This window comes from Falco rusticolus, chromosome 8 (genome assembly GCF_015220075.1).
Source record: "Falco rusticolus isolate bFalRus1 chromosome 8, bFalRus1.pri, whole genome shotgun sequence".
NCBI lineage: Eukaryota > Metazoa > Chordata > Aves > Falconiformes > Falconidae > Falco > Falco rusticolus.
The window spans coordinates 26,444,655-26,457,919 of NC_051194.1; the positions used below are offsets into that span (position 1 = coordinate 26,444,655).

General features: G+C 38.9%; 1 protein-coding gene across 13 annotated transcripts in view; it reads left to right on the forward strand.

The window, feature by feature from the left end:
* The window catches only part of GTDC1 (glycosyltransferase like domain containing 1), a 185,756-nt gene that overhangs the window by 77,760 nt on the left and 94,731 nt on the right, over positions 1-13,265 (forward strand). Inside the window, exons 2-3 of one of the 13 annotated variants that reach the window (XM_037396867.1) lie at positions 7,186-7,272; positions 10,477-10,612. The exons of 11 other annotated variants lie outside the window; for them this stretch is intronic. The gene's annotated coding sequence lies outside the window, so the exon portion shown is untranslated. The remainder of the gene's footprint in view (positions 1-7,185; positions 7,273-10,476; positions 10,613-13,265) is intronic. One more of the 13 variants, XM_037396868.1, reaches the window with a different exon arrangement.

The following is a 13,265-nucleotide window of genomic DNA, read 5'->3' on the forward strand; positions in this document are numbered from 1 at the left end:
TGAGGTAGGGGGGGGAGAAGTGTAGTAGACAACTCAAGAAAAAGCATAAGGGGAAACCTTGAAAAATTACAGGGAAATTTCCATAGCAGATACACTAGTAATGCTGGGTTAATAATGATTTCCTGTCATGAACTATTTTTATAATTTGCCTGCTCTCTGACGTGGCATTCTATTTAACATTTTTGAGAGCCATGTTTTAATCAGATTAAGCCCAAGGAAACCGATAGGTATCTGTTTGGCTCATGACTTCTGCTTCTGTTTCTGATTTAGTCACAAGACTATTGTTGCTGGAATCTTTTAAAACCTATTTTGCTTCCACTTGCAGCCGGCGCGCAACTCGCGGTGCGTGAGCCCGGAGGTTGTGTGCCAGGGATTTTGATGATATTCGTGCAGGGTGCATTATGGAATTATTTTGTAAATTAAAGAAGACTGATACAAACTGTGTCTTTTCCTCATGTGATTAAATACCTAAAAATAGCTATCTATCTTTAGGTTCAAGCGTAGCAATGCTTCTTAGGAAGAATCTCACCCAATGCAGTGTGCTCGGAAAGGCTGAACATGAATAATGCTGCATTCTGATCTACTTAAACAAAAATGCTTAATAAAACAGTGGATACTGTTGTATCATTTTTATATAGTGTGCAACATTAATAATACTTACTGTACAAGACGTGTCATGAGGCTAAAATAGAAATACTTGTATTTTTCACTCTGATATTTTCATGTTGTTCAGCCATTATATTAATGACGGCAGAAAAGTTTGTGAGCAAAATTTATAGTTATCTGCTCCAATATTGTGGATGTCCTGCAAATTTAGGAAATGACTTTAAAAAAAAAAAAAAGTGCTGTATAACATTCAGGAGTATTGGTTGTGCTTGGATATTAGAGGACTTAGCACCTCGTTCACTGGTCTCAGCGTCTGGGAGCATGGGGGAGGACTGGCAGCCTGGCTTTTTAAAAAGCTCCGTCTATACATGCTTTCATAATTTCCAGAGCAAAAAACACATATTAAATATCTAATGCCCTCTTTTGTCTATTGCAAACACAGATTTTTGCCAATAAGGTAGAGACTGTATTCAAGAGCTTGGTTTGTATTGTATCTTCCTTCAGTCTATTATTTATATGGTTGATGTGCTAGAAAACTGCGAGCCTAAGAATTAATAAAGGTTATTAGTTACTTTGCATAATAAAATTAGCTGACCTTTAAATAAGAGCATTATACAGGGGATCTCTAAGTGGAAAAGTGACAGAATGCATTTTTATTGTGGTAGCCATTTCGATTGCTAAATCTTACAGTCACAATATAGAAAGTATGTGTTGTGATTAAATGTTGCTTCTTGACTGTATATTTGCAGACAACAATGGAGGAAGTGGAACGTTTGTATTCAAGGCAGAATTTAACCCTTCGGTTACAGTTTCTTCCACTTCTCTTTGGTTACGTTTGAATGATGCCGAAAAAATGAAGGCGCCACTTAATTTTCTAAACCCAATCGTCCTATGGAAGCAACAGCAATGGGAGTTTTCTGTGGTTTTTATTAAGCGTGATTATATGCAGATTCCTTGAGTGCTCGAACAGACTGTCTTGGGTTGCTATCAGGCATACGTGATGTACGCCCTGTAGCTCATCACATGCAGTTCACTGTATCAGTGTGTTATTATTTATTAATCTTTCCAGTCTCTGAACTTGTCTGCCATTTTAAAGAGAGACTTACTATAAAATACAGTATTTCTCACAAAGTTTATGTGCATACCTTTTGTTTTTAAGCTGGGAACAGGATACACCTCATCTCCAAAGTAGCTAGGAAAGCAAATTTTCTTCATCTTTTTTGTTTTATTAACACAGGGTTTGTACTAAATGACATTATTAACTGTGACATTATCTAGAAAAGGTGTTATAAAGGTTTAAGGATGCCCTGTATATGCATTGTTATTTTTGAAACTGATAATATATATTATGATTATATTACGGATTAGATTTCAGGTGAACTTCAGTACAGCAGCACAAGCAAATCTGTAGTTTTTCAAATTTTGACTAGGTCTTATAACATTTGTTGAAATCCTTGCAAGATATTCATCTATTTGTAGCATCATATAGGTCTGGCTCCCCATCTGTCTCTGTTTTTCATGACAGCGAGGCTCTGGTACTTTTTTTTTTTTTTTTTTTTTTTTTTTACTTTAGTACTTATTCATTGAAGCCCACTGTAATGCTGTTTCTATCACAGTTATTTGTCCAACAACTTTTATTGATCATTTGTGATAAAAGATTTTTCATAGGGAGAAGTTTTAACCAACAATCAGTGAATTTGGTTTAATTAGATTTAGTTTTATACAGTAGGAAAAGTAATGTAATCAGAGCCCATTTACATACTATTAAATAAATAAATTACTGACATAGCATGGTGCCAAAATCTAAGGAACACTGGGGGGGAAAAAATGTTCTTGCTGAATTATTTTCTGCTAGGCCATGTTTATCAAGGTATTCATGCAACTTTTATATTTTAAAAGTAAGGGTATGAATCTAAGGATCAGATTCCCTCCAAATAAATCCTTATTTAACAGGATATCCCTGAGACTTTTTTTTTTTTTCCCCCAGTATTGGCAGCCTGACTAAAATAGTCTCATCTGGTTTAACTAAAATCTTTGCATTACTTGGCAGTGGTTTCTTTTGTACGTGGTGCTTAGAGCTCATTGAAGCTCACGCGGTACAGGAAATGCAAATCATGCAAATCATCCTCACGCTGACGATGTACAGTGGCGTGATTGAGCAGCAGTACGTATGGCTCGTGGGCTGACCACATGAAAGAAGTCATTTAAAGACCAGATGAGCCCAAGCTGGGTTAAGTTAGACTATGTGTGAGCTTCAAAGCTTATAGAATAGCATCCTTTTTAAAAATAAATTTATTTTATTAATAACACCTGCGCAGAGTTCTTAAACAGTGAGGACATGTATAGATGAACATTACATTAAATATATGCCATACTTAAATCAGAAGGGCGAAATGGCTGTTTTTGTAGAAATTCAGGTGTGTGTTCATGTTGATGAAAGTGGATCACAGGCTCTTGCGCTGCAAAAAAAGGCCCGTACGTGTGTGTTGTCTGTAAAAGCCCAACTCTTCTCTGCCTTTCAGATAAATATGAAAATAAATGGAAGATAAAACGGAATTTTGCCTGTACGGAAGGGTTAAGAACAGGCTTTCTGTAAGTGCTGTTGAGTGGAGAGGAGAGGAAAGTTGAGTGCTTGCTGCTTCAAATTTCTCTGGTAACTTAGGAAAAAACCTTGTTTATTTTTTTCCCGTACTTCTGAAGAGGTCTTTCTGTAGTTTTGGGGCTGTAACTTTGCAGTAAAGCTGAGCCCTCACTACCTGGTGCAACTCTGAACCTCGAAGGTGGTGTGGTTGGGGGAGCAGATGTGGTGGGAGCCCTGGGCTTCATCCAGCAGATCCTGTGGGATGGGTGTGCAAAGACCCGTTAGGTACAACCTGAGTAAAGTCAATAAAAATTGCCAATAGAATATTAGAGCACTTTTCATATTAATTTTGCAATAAAAAGAGAGTGAATCGTATACCCTTGAAGACATTGCGACTTATTCTTAACTTTGGTAATACTCAACATGGGTGGCTGTTCTGCTTCTAGCAGGAGTCTTACTTCTTATGAGTGGTGGAGGTTTTTTTGTTTTCTTTTTTACAGCCCTCGTTCACTTCTCTTTGGTGTTTGAATGTTTTTAAAAGTTGAGATTCATTCAGATAATGTAACATGACACAAAGCTGGAAAATGTCAATCTTGAGCTGTTTCTGTGTCATCTTGTTTAATTTTTACTTGAAACAGTAGCCCTAAGGAGGTCTTCGGTGGGACCGGTCAGCGTGCTGCACTGTATCACCCTGATGGATGTGATTTTTGGCTTGATATTTTGTCACTAGTGCCTTGCTCCTCCTTGATTTTGTCTTTTCTGATAATACAGAGGAGCAAGACAGAAGGAAGAAATTATTTTTTTATACTTTATCTACCAGATTGTTTCTTTCCTATCAAATCAGTCCACAGGCTCTGCATCAGAAGGAGAGAGGGAGATTTCCCGTCTTGTTGTTCATTTGTGGTTTTTTTTTTTTTTTCTCCCCCTTCCCCTTTCTTTTAAGCACTAACTATATTCTTTAATTTTGTATTTGAAGTCAAGAGGCGCATTTCACCCTCGCAGTGTGCTTGCAGGTTAGGGCAGCTCCCGCACACAGCTGGTGCTCAGGGGGCTTCGTGGGGGGGGTTGGGGTTCAGCTGGGGCTGGAATGGTTAAATTCCTTCTCTATGGTTTGTTTGTTTATTCATTTCTTTTTAAGCAAAGAAATAAAGGTGAGTGAAAGGATGGCATCCTGAAATCATCGCAAGATGCCGGGGAAAAGGAACATAGTAAATAAATAGTTTTCCTGAGCCAGTTTGTGGAGCCATCCCTTACGGGGGACATCCAGGAGCTTCTGGCACAGGCTTCTGGTCATGCGTGTATACATCCAGCACACGCCTAATGTTTTAGTGGAAGCAGGAATTTAAATCACAGATAATATTAATTCATCTTTTCTACACAGTGCAAGAAATAGCAAGGTGCAGGGGCTAACAGAGACAGCAGAAAAGAAATTTTACTACTTCTATCTAATATAATTTAATGTAATTTAATATCCATTTCAGTGTTTGACAGGAAGTAAAGATTACTTAAATATTTGTACCTAAGAGCACAGGGCTGTATAAAGATTTTTGAATGTTAAAGTTAATTTGTTTCTTCCAGCAATATATAGAGATATATACAGAAAATTAATCCCATATGACTGTACAGCTACCAGTGCTTCAAAACCTTTTTGGAAATACTTTCGAAAGAACATCTCCGGTCATCTTGACAAATGGCTTGAATAAGGTTTCCTTTGCAGGAGCCCCTGGAAGGTTTTACGTGCAGTCGAAAGGCACTGCTGGAAAAATGGTGTTATTTGGAGACCTTGACCAAAACTCTTTCACTAAGCTCCGTTTCTGCAGATAGGAAAGCTTGTTGGCCAGCCACCTTGAACAGATTTTTAGCTTTCTGTGATGCAGAGATGCACAATCTTTTCCCAGTAACAAATAAGCTGTTGTCAACAATTTTCCTGGCCACAGTTTAAATAGCTTAATTCAGAATGCTTCACGTTTTTATGGTGGAATTTGACAGAAGTGCAGAAAATATGTGGGTATAGGATAGATGCGTGTTATGTATGTGTGTCGTATATCTGTGTGTGCAGGCATGTGAACATATGTGCATATACATGTCCTATCTGTGCCTGAAAATATATCTGCAATTGCTATGTACAGTCTCACGAAGATAACATTTTATTTTGAGACATCTGTCAGATACTGTGGTGAGCAGGGTCCCTAAGATATAACAGTGGCGTGATCATGTACAAGTTGATTAAATCACTGAACCGTGACACTTGCTTATCTTCAAGTCTGGCTTGGGCTCCTGAGTTCGCACTGTGGTCCTCATTCTCTTTGTGGCCCTCGATAAGCAAACTTTGGCCTCAGTTTCCTAATCTTAAAGATTAGAAAGAATCTAGTGTATTCTTCTGACTTTGTTACATATGACTTCAACCTGAGAGGCACGTATTTCTCTTGCACCTGCCTGGGGAGTAATGGGTATTTAGCGCTGGATGCTTTATTTCACGATAAAGGGAATTTAGAAGTTTCAGGATGTAGTAGTTGTGTATGAGATGTGTTGGGAAAACAGAATTTGTAAAATATCTGGAAGCCTAAAAGCGTTATTATATATTATTTTATTATTGGATTTTTCCAGCTGGGGAAAATCTCAACATTTTGCAGTGTTGGGGTTTGTTTGGCTTACTCAGGGAACGGATCCATGTTGTAAAAGTTGCCCAAATGTGACTGTAAATGACTAGTGTAGTTGTTAACCCTGACAAACTCTCAGCCAGGAGCTGGAGAACAAAAATGGGCAAAAAGCTTCAGAACTGTCAAATTCTCTCCCAGGTTTAGGATAGTCTCTCTTTCTTTGAGCTCCCTCCTGTATGCCTCTTGTTGCATTGGTCCCTCGTGTCCCGTGGCAGGAGCTCCGGACTGCCTTGCTCAAGCTGCAAAGCTGTGACCCTCATATTCCTTTTCTTTCGCTGGTGGCATTATAAATAAAAACCTGTTACGATAACAGGTGAAATAAAATGATGGGACATCGATACAGGTTGCACTTAAAATCTTGCTATGTAAATGGAATTAAAACAGCTTATGGTATATGCCAGGCATGATGCAAGTTTTATTTAATAAATATATGACTGAAGGGTTACATTCAATCCAAGTGCTCTCCTTTGTGATCTTCAGCCATGTTTGTAGGGAAACCTCTCTTAAAGCACTTAAAGCTTAATTCAGAACAGACAAAACAATTATTTTTTGAAAGTCTGATGAAATATGTTTGGCAGCTTTTGAATTTAGGAGAGCGTCTCATTTCTTTGAAATCTCACTCCAGTCAATCCTTCAGCCCTTTTGGTGTAACCGTTCAAATCTGGTAGCGAGTATGGGCTTGGCCAAGTTAAAAAAAGTTCTGATCAGAAAGTGTAGCGGCTGGGAATGATGTGTAACAGGCAAAGACTGACATTTTCCTTATTGATAAGCCTTTGAGTACTGCGCTCTCTGCTGCCTCTGCGTTTTTGGTGAAGTGCTGCTGATAAATATCTCCACGTGATTTGGGCTTTGGTCCTCCAAATACAGGTCTGGAGGCTCTTGAGCATTAAATAGCCTTGTTTTAATTTCTCAGGAAACAGAATTGTCATTTTGTCTTCTGTAAGTATAAATGATGTATGTTTATGCACCAACGTGTGAGTGTTTCCTACAGGAAGGGAAGGAAGAAGACTGACACAGCGCAGTGGGGTTTTATAGCAGAACTATTGCGTGAACGCAGAGCAGAAACATTTAAATAGTAGTTCTGATTGCCAGTTCACTGACTGCAGCGAGCAGTTTGCTAGGTTCATATTAAGGCAGGCAAGTTGCTGTATGCCACAGCACCAAATATTATAGAGGTGTGACGGGCAGTTGGGAGAAATAAATATTTGCACTTTCCTAATATTTGATTAAGATACATTTTTATTTATATATATATATATGTGTGTGTGTGTTGTATGAAGGACTATGCACTTTGCGAATATCTATTAAAATCACTAAGTTATTCCTAATGTTCTGTAGTGCTGCCTGCTCCTGACAAACATCTGATATGGATCATATGCCTCTAAAAAGAGAAGTTCCTCGAGCAAAATATCCTCATGAAAACAGGTTGGAGATACTCACATTCTCTCGTTCGCTCTCACTCGCATGTTACATTTTGGCACGTTGTAGAAGCAGGTAGCATATCTACTACCTGCTGTTGAAAGTGTTGAAGATACTGAATTATTTATTCCATCTTCTGCACTATCCAAACTCGTTTTGGGTAGTTTGACACATCTCGGTCTTCCATATGGATACTTCATGGTGACAGAGTTGCCAGCTGCTCAGGTTTTATGACAGTCTGAGTTTTTTCGAGGACTGTATTAGTTTTCTGGGAAGAATCCTGCTTTTCCTGAGGTCCCCGTTCTTAGGCAGTAGTTATGCCTTGGTTTGATCCTCTGGACTGGGAGTTTTTTGGGGAAAATTAGCAAAGAGCTTCCATAAAAATATTTTTGTAAAGGACGATGTTTATAGATTGTGTGAGATGAAATCAAAGCCATGCATTATTAGAAAAATGTGAAATCCATTTGCTAAGAAAACGTAAGTTCCTTTTAGCCATAGTCTTCACATTTTTAAAAACAAAAAGCATTTAGATAGCAAGGCGCTTAAAGCAACAAAGACAGTATGAAATACTTTGGAGAGCAGGATTTTTGTGGGACTTGAAATGTAAAACCTAACCAGTCTGCTAGGACCCTGCTTATCTTCTCTGTTTTTCTGCAAGGTGAGTGGGGCTTCTGTTGTTTTAGATTTACAATGTGAAAACCTGAAAACTGGGAGAAATTTGAGGTCAGCAAAACTTTTTAAAATTGAGGAAAACCAGCCATTGTTTTACCTTGTCATTCTTTCATTTGAGCATCTATTCATAGAAATCCTTCTAAAGGGAAACTCTTTTTATTTTGGTGGGTCTGTGCTGCACTGACGTTGATTCCCCTTCGGTGGGATACATCAGTCTCGCCTGCAGGGAGGTCCGTATGTCCATGATGCAGGCTGTCTCTGCTGTGTCATCCTGGATCCAGGCTGGCACTGGATGACATGAAGTAATGGTTCTCAAAGTTTGTTGTTCAGATTTGCTATTGAATCGTAGTGTTGTTATGTGTAGTCTTAGGACTTTGTGTTGCTGCAACCTCTTGGGCATGTTGCATTTTTCATGCCAGTCATTTGACATGTTTGAGTTTTCTCCAGACTTGGACAGATAAGATACCCAATGAAAGGAATCTGCAGACTTTAAAACAATAAATACTGCTATTTAAATGTTACCTAATTGAGTAGCACATCAGTTTTGCAAGCCTTTTTCTTTGAAAAAGTCTTTTCACCATCCATCACTATGTCCTGCATATTTACCTGTGGTGAATTTGTTGCCTTCAGACACTACGTCCTTTTCTTTTTCTTGCTTCTGTTTTCTTGCTCCATTGCAGTATAAATTTGAGCAGTGTTAGTCCATACATCTTACATAAACCTTCCAGCAATGGCTACTTTTCACTAGTGGGATATTCTGATTTGCTTTTGTTCTGCTCTGATAAGGTGCTTTTGCTTCATTATTTAATGCTGACAAAAGGTGAGTGAGGAGGATGAGGATCATACAGATTCGTGGCTTTCTTCTTCCCCCAATCAACAGAGCTATAGCTGCTTGGTCTTGACCTCTCCCTTCGTGGAAACAGAGGACGATGTAGCCCATGGTGAACAATCTGGCCACTAAAGTAAAAATGTGCATCTGTCAGTAATTAATTGAAGCCAAATTTAATTACAAATCAGGGAAAAAAACCAGTACCACACACTTCATAAAATTCAAGACGCTTCAGTGTTGTTGCCTGAAAACCAAAGCAATCCAAATAAAGTACACCCCTCTCAAAAGTCAAGAGTTTTATTTGTGAAAGGCTCTTTTTCAAGCTTACTTCTTGAAGCGAAATAGAAAAGTTGTTTTAATTAACTGTTTTCACATCCTTTTTGGTATCTTTCTGAGTTAAAGGTCATACAAAATAGAGGTAAGTGTGTAAGGCTAGTTCTAAACTGCTTATGTTGGCTGAGGATCTCACCACAAATTTGGATTCTGAGTTTTGATTGTACATAAATATTCTGATCAGCTGGTTGTAATAAAGATTCAGAGGGCTAGGACAATTGAGAGCGAACCCCAATAATTTACAAATTAAACAACACATTTATGTAACCTCTTGAATTTTTTAAATGCGGGAGGTTTGCTGTTATTGAGATTCAGCCCTGTTCTACTTTTGCTGGATAACACTGGTGGAGTCAGCAGGTTGAGACAGGAGGTTCTCAAAAATTCTGCCCCCCCGTTATGGGGTCTGGAAATCTGGATGGCATGAGGAGACACAGGAAAGGGTGGGCCATGCAATAGCTGGGCTGGAAACACAGCCCCCTTCTGCTCCAGCTGTGTCAAACAGCAGATGTGCATGCAGGGGGGTGGGGTTTTTTTGGGGGGTATGGTATATATGGAGAAGGAGAAAATGCATTTGAGTTCTGGGCAGTAAATTCTTTTGGAAAGCATGACTAAGGTCTTTCACAGTAGGACCAAAAATTGGAACTGTAATCCAAAATAGCATACTGTAAAATGAGGGAAGATGTATTTTTAAATGAAAATATCAAAAAATGGATTGGCAGTATGAGTTCAAAACAAGCTATTCATTTCTACTGTATTTTAGCATACAAGGCAAACCCCAGATCCAGAACTACTCACTGTTATCAGCCATGAATATTTATCACTGTCTACTATACGTACGTATAGTAATTACAGCAGGAGGAAAAAATATCTTTCTTTACAATTAATATTTGTAAACGTTTATGAAAGTACATAGAAATAAATAAGACAAACACATGGCCTAATTAAGATGAAAGGCATGACAGCCCTTGTGATTTGTTCTGAAAAATAAAGAGTGTTAAAATAGTATGACTGAATTATTTCTGTAAACACTTCAAATAATGCTCTATCTAGAAAAACCTTAATTCATGACATATATCTATAAGTTTTTGACATTTGTACATTCCATGTCAAAAAATTATCATTAATTTATTATTTATTATACTGTATACTGTCATACGTTATCACTTATTAGTATTTATTGTTCAGAAATTCAGAGTCGTCTATTGTTAGTGGGAAATGGAAAAGCATTTATATCTGCAATTTGTGTACTCTTGGTCTATTGATGAAAACGCAACTTCTGCAAGTTGATAATACAAAAATGTGTAATAATAAACAAAAATAACCGGTCTGTTTAACATTCCAGGCATTAATAATGCTGTTTGATATACACTTTGCAGTTGAAAAATAACTTCAAGCCAAACCTGTGGACTCGTCTGAATTTCTGGATTCTTTATGACGGAGGAACCGAAGCCCTCAGGTTTGATCTTGAGGAGCTTGAAGACACCACTATCTCTGAAGCCCTTGTTTCTCGAGGTGGATGTGTTCATGGGGATGACCCCTCTTGTCTTCTCCTTGGCCTTTAAGGAGGCAACATAGAGGAGCAGTGTCCGGTACTTCTTACCCAGCTGTGCTTGCCCTCGCTAAAAGGATGAGCTGCCCCTGATCTCCCTGCAGATGGTTCCCCCAACTACTTGTGTCAATTGCTATAAAACTTTGGTTGGTTTCTGATCAGCTAGAGGAGACGCAGCCATCCACAGTGGCGTGACTACATTTTACGGTTATTGATGGTGATTTGTTGGGTTGTAGTGCCTGTGTGGTCTCCGGTGGCCATGCCCAAAACAAAACCCTACTTGGCGTGAAAATCTGACTTTAACACTGCTGTCTGATACTAGGCATCCCAACTGACATTTCAGGAAAAAATTTATAGATACAGTACAACTTGAAGCTCTGTGAGAATAAAGCAGTCACTGCCTTGTGAGAAGTACAGTGGGATGTGATACCTCCAGGTGCTCAAGGTTTCAGTTCTAGATTGGTGCAGCAATACTTCATCCAGCATCATGCTCCCCTCCTGAAAGATGAATGAATGTCAGTTCGGTCAGTGACACCTAATGAACAGTATTTTATTTTTTTTAGCACTCATTTCCCCCAAAAAACTCATATTTGTACTGATATCTAGATCTAAATCTGTTTTATTGCAAAACTGCACATGGCAGATGAAGAGCGCTCGTACCTCTTCTTGGACTGCCAGATCTTCAATCGTAAACTTATTTTACTGTGAATGTAGTTGTTTTGCAGCAGACATTTATGGCCTCGGATTTTGTTGGCAGCACAGGAGAGTCCCTGTTGCAGCTGCAGGAGCATACCCACAGTAATCCTTTTCCAGGGAATGCTGCCTTACCTGTGCTGCAGTGGTGGCTGTGTCCGCCAGTCCTTCGTGCCAGCGGAGCTTCTGCCAGGCAGAGGGAATATTCCGTGACAAATCAGATACTGTTATAAACTGGCTTTGTGTTGTGAGCCTGGTGAATTGGAGAGTTCAGCCTCCATAGCCATAGATACATAAATATGCCCTGTGTGGTCTCCCAAGGGGAAGGCAAAATGTGGTTTTAGTTAAGTTGCATGGGAATTTAATTGAAAGATTTAGGGCGATGCCATAAAAGAGTAAATCACGGTTACGTGACACAAAGAAGATTTATAAAGCAAAATAAAAATACTTTAGCACCTTCATTTTTATAATTTGCGTGATACGAATGGAAACCTGTATTAGTCATTTTGTCTGCTGGTAATTAAAAAAAAAAAAAAGCAAAGGCTTCTATATTTTATTGGTTTTCAGTCCTTAGGTGTACAATAATGGGGAAGACGGTAGCAAAGGTCAGAGCGTTCTCTGGACGCGTTGCGGTTCTGAACCTGCAAGCATGCTCAGCTTCTTTCCTGGGAATAGTGGTATGAATTAAGCACATGAGTAGTTCCTGGGAAGTCAGGGCTATTCAGTGATTCAGATTAAGGACAAGCTTAGTGTAAGACCGAGGCTTACGTGGATGGTGGCGGCCCTGAAATTCGGCCAGCCTCCGAGGCAGTGAGGCTACGGTGTGGGTGGTGGTCCTGCTCCAGTGAAGAATTTAATTTATTACACAGTAAAATACTTGGGGATGTTTTGGGGAAGGAGGGCTAGGTCAGTCATGTTAGAAATGTGACCTTCAGCGCAGGTTTTGTGAGGATTCGCCCAGTATGTTTCTTGCAGAGGACTGTATATATTCTACGTTGTAGTGTTGATAGGTCTAGATAAGAATACCATAATAACAGTTGAAATTTAGGGGGTTTTGTGAGGTGGTAAGTTAATGATGTAGCTGTTAATTTGAATTTAGCAGACGTTTTAAATATAGGTTTCTCTTACAGAGACAAAAGTTGCAATTTAAAGCTCTTTGGTGGTCTAAAAACAGCTTAATTCTCTAGTAGCATGGTAATAAGTACTAATCCAGCTTATACAGTGATTGTAGTATGTCATGTTTGTGAAAGATTGCCTAACTCTGCTTTCTCTGGGTTTTATGTTAATTTTTTTAAATTAACATAAAACCTTATAACATCTTTATGCTGAGATAAACTGTTCAATTTAACTTGTGCTCAAGCAGCAGCTGTCAGGAATTATCATGTCTCAAGCGTTCTTGCCATCACCTTGTGTCTCTACCTCCCGGATACACTCCATAGGATGATAAGGCTCACCTTGTTAGGATTTATTACTTAAATAATAACCCGAGGTAAAATGAAAGTTGATGTCACACAGAATGACAACGGACATATATTTATGTCACACATTACATTATAATAAACTTCCCTTTCTTCCCCTTGTTATAGGTGTTAAATGGAAATACACTCCAGCATATCCTCCAGTGCCCTGCGTGAGTCCATCAGCCGTGTACATGGCTGCTCTGTGGGCATGTTCACAGAGACTCGCTGTCAGGTGTTATTTAAGCTTATAATGCCAGAGAAATTGGTTAGTGCTGGTAGTTAGCAGCTTTTATGCCAGTAAAGAAACAAGTGTAAGAGCATCTCAGTTGTTGGGTTAAATTCTGGAAGCGCTGTGAAGTGATGCGAGTGAATTGGGGAGGGTGTTTTTAAATAATATGACCACTTAAATGGCTTTAGTTTTACTCTTTTCTCGCTGTAAGAAATGTAAGCAGTGTCGTTTCAG